This window comes from Gossypium arboreum, chromosome 3 (genome assembly GCF_025698485.1).
Source record: "Gossypium arboreum isolate Shixiya-1 chromosome 3, ASM2569848v2, whole genome shotgun sequence".
Taxonomy (NCBI): Eukaryota; Viridiplantae; Streptophyta; class Magnoliopsida; order Malvales; family Malvaceae; genus Gossypium; species Gossypium arboreum.
The window spans coordinates 36,178,993-36,183,125 of record NC_069072.1 but is presented as its reverse complement, the minus strand read 5'-3'; the positions used below and the strand labels follow the sequence as shown (position 1 = coordinate 36,183,125).

At 34.6% G+C, this 4,133-nt stretch overlaps 1 non-coding gene across 1 annotated transcript; it reads left to right on the top strand.

Moving 5' to 3' along the window:
• The first annotated feature begins 218 nt into the window (after positions 1–218).
• Positions 219–325, top strand: LOC128290813 (small nucleolar RNA R71). Its single transcript, XR_008280598.1, has one exon. It is a non-coding gene; the product is annotated as a small nucleolar RNA R71 (small nucleolar RNA).
• The last annotated feature ends 3,808 nt before the right edge of the window (positions 326–4,133 follow it).

Genomic DNA, 4,133 nt, shown 5'->3' with positions numbered 1-4,133 from the left:
GCATGGTGACTAAATCGACGTTATAAACATCGGATGTTTTTGTTGGCGTTGTTCTCATGACTTGCCACTGATAGTTATTCAATGACATCTCCTCTATGAACTCATAAGCATCTTCAGGTGTTTTATTATTGATGGTTCTGCCAGCAACTGTGTCAACCATTTCTCGAGTTGAAGGATTTAGGCCATTATGGAATGTTTGAACCTGAAGGCAAAGCGGTAACCAATGGTCAGGGCACCTTCTCAGTAAATCCTTTTATGTCTCCCATGCATCGTAGAGTGTTTCTAAATCCATATGCATAAAAGAAGAGATATCATTATGTAAATTACCCGTTTTAGCCGGCAAAAATATTTTAGTATAAATTTTTCGGTCATTTGTTCCCAAGTAGTAATTGACCCTCGTGGTAACGAGTTCAACCACTATTTAGCTTTGTTCCTCAATGAAAAAGGGAATAACCGAAGACGAATGACATCATCAAAAACGCCATTAATTTTAAATGTATCGCATAGTTCCAAAAAGTTTGCTAAGTGAGTGTTGGGATCCTCATCCTACAAACCATCAAACTGAACAAATTGTTGTATTATTTGAATAGTGTTAGGTTTTAGTTCAAAAGTATTTGTAGCTATAGCAGGTCTAACTATGCTCGATTCAGTTCCTGTCAAAGAAAGTTTAGCATAATCATACATAGTGCGTGGAGTAGGATTTTAATTAATCGCAATTGCAGGAGGCAGCTGATTATCTTGGTTTTCAGCTATCTCTTTGGTTGAGGGTTAAGTATCGTCTTCTTGCTCGTTCTCTGTGTATCTTAAGCTTCACCTTATTTCTCTTTGGTTTCTGCGAACTGTGCGATCGATTTCTTCGTCAAAAACTAGTGGTCCTGACGGGTTTCTTCTAGTCATAAACTATAAAAACCTGCCAAGAGAAAGTAAATTAATAAATAATAATAATAATAAATTAAATTAAATTAATTTGCAAGAAAAATAAATGGCTAAAGTAATAAAAATTGAGTGTTCCTAATATCTTAGTTCCCCGGCAGCGGTGCCAAAAACTTGATTGCTTGATTTCGTGATAGGTTTTAAATATTTATAATTAATCGTTCTTGAAACTAGCTATTATCGCGATGTAGGCAAGTGTACCTATCGAACAGTAGTATAATTTTAGCAAGACCAGATTGTCAAACCCAAAGGAACTAAAAGTACTAGTAAGGACTGTCTTTTTATTATCTAGCCTAAGAATAAAGAGGTTTTGTTTTTAACTAACTAATTGTCTAGACATAAGAATTCATAGAGAATGAAATTGGGGAATTGCTTTTGGGAAAATAGATTGAATTGAGACAATACCTAAGGAAAAATCCACCTAGATTGTACTTGTTATTCTGGCTCTGAACCGGACGATTTATTCAGTTAACTTAATCCGTAGAGATCCCTAAGTTATGTTATTATCCCTATTCAAGACTAATAACGTCTAATCCCTAGATTGAATAATTGAGACCTTTCTCTAATTAACACTCTAGGGTTGCAATAACTCGATCTATGGATCCCCTTATTAGGTTTCACCCTAATCCAGCAAAATCTTATCACCCAATGTCTAGGCGCGCAATCAACTCCGCCTAATTATGGAAAATGTACTCTTAGACAGGGTCTATTCTTCCTCTGAATAAGAGGATATCTTGAATCAGTATCATGGGATATCAAAACAAGAATTAAGAACACATAATTAAGAACAAGCTAAATATTTATCATACAATTCAGAAAATAATAAAAAGATTCATCTTAGGTTTCATTACCCTTAGGTATTTAGGGGATTTAGTTCATAACTAAATAAGAAAACATCTCAGAATAATAAAGAATAAAAAACATAAAGAAAACCCAAAACTCCTGAAGGGGAAATTGAGGAGTGATCTTTAATCTTGATGATGAATCCAGCCTCTAAGATGGATCAATCGGTTTTCTTGGAGTAATTCCTTACCCCTTATTCTCCGGCTCCCTTTTCTTCCTCCTCTAGGGTGTATTAATAGGCTTTGGAATGACTAAGAGCCCTCAAAATTAGCCTTTTCTGAATTGGACTCAACTTGGGCTTGGCAGGTACACGCCCGTGTGCGATTATTTCAGGCCATGTTCGAGCCTGTTAGAATGGCACGGGCGTGTGTTATACCCGTGTGAGTCGTGCTTCGATTCTGCCAAATTGACACGGCCGTGTGTGCTGCCCGTGTGAGGAAGTCCAGGCTGTGTTGATTTCATACTTTGTCCCATTTTCTCCATTTTTGGCCCTTTTCTCGTTCCTTTCGCTCTCCTATGCTTTCCTAAGTATAAGACATGAAATTAAAGCATTAGGAGCATTAAATTCACCAATTCTAATGGAAAATCATCCATAAAATGCATCAAACATGGGGTAAAAATATGTATAATTTATGGTTTATCAATTGGACATTGGACATTTTATTTTGGATAGTTTTATGGGTAAAAATATGTATAATTTATGGTTTATCAATTGGACATTGGACATTTTATTTTGGATGGTTTTATAATAATTATGATGCATGATTAAGTTTAATTATTGAATGATTTATGGTGTATTGTTTCTTAATAACATGGTGATTGATAATACGGTGTGTGAGGCATGAAATTTATACTAACGATTGTTTAAAATGAAGCTTCCAAATAGTGGTTTACTAGTGACTAAGGTACACCACTTGTTTGATTTATCTGGTGTTTTTTTTATGTATGAAATTGATTGCTAAATTCTATATAATTGAGGCTTAATTGATGTCAATAAATTCAATTGAAGGTGTATGCATATGTATGTTAATTAATCTTAGTTAAATCGAGTTTAATTGGCCATTAAAATATGCAAAATCGGGTTCAAAATGGAGATTTTCACAAAAATAGGTGCAATCACACGGGCGTGTGCTTGTCCACATGGGCGTGTGATGGGTTGCACACGGGCGTGTGGGTAAGTGGACAAAAGGTGTATAGAGATTGGAGCTATCACACACGGCCATGTGGGATTTCCACCTAGGCGTGTGTGATCGGTCTAAAAGTTTTTCACGATGTGAACATGGTTGCTTGATGGCACAAAGTTTGGGGGACACAGCCGTGTGGGTTTGGGGTTTAAATTTTTGTCTTTTTAATTTGGTATTCAAATTTGTTTAAGTTACAATTTAGTTTTGAAAATTGATTTTTCTAATTAGAGCCTTAAATGATAAGGAAACTTGGTAAAGTTTTAGGATTAGTCTCATAATGGGTAAAATTTGATAGAAACGCACTTAATTTATATTCGAAATATGTCCTAATAGTTTGTATTTGTTACAATTTAGTCCCTAATAATAAAACTTTAATTAGACATAGTAAACAAACTCAAATTAAGCTGAAATTTTTAGACTTGCATAATTTTGACTAAATGAAGGTTGATAAGCACTTAGATATAAAATTGGGTTAGTTTTGCCATAGGTGGTAAAATGATGATAATGCCCTTAAGTTAAATTACCTAGGAAATGTTTAAAATTGGCTCATAATTTGCTTCCACATTAATACATAACTAATAATTAGATTAATATTGAGGTGTTATAAGGTCGAGGTGTGTCTTGGGTGGTCGTTAGTTGGAGAGCCACTTAGGTGACTAATGTAATGCTTCAAATTCGGACATGTTCGTCCCAGTTGGGTTTAAGGTGTCACAGTATCGATACCTTGGCACGAGTATCGATACTTGGGGTGTAATTATTGCTACCTTATGAAAGGTATAGGTATTTTCTAATGTTTGAAATTTGGTGAGAAACATAATGCTAGTTTTTTATTGATTTTCCAGGTGGTATTAATACCACTTAAATGAAATATTGATACTGTAGAGGCAATATCAATACCTACGTAACATTTTTGGAAAAAATTGCTATGTTGTCCCAGTGCTTGAGATATGTACATTTTATGTTTGTTTGTCGTATGTTAGTATGATTAAATACTAAACTAAGGTTACATGACTTAATATTCTCAGAAATGCTAGAGTAATTAAAGTAAATCAAAACTACATGTATTTCAGTTTTGATAATTACAATAAAATTGATGTGAGACAATGGTGTGGCATCTCGATATTTGGCTTGGCATCTAGGTCATGTATGCGGTGTTACATTTTAACCTCACAG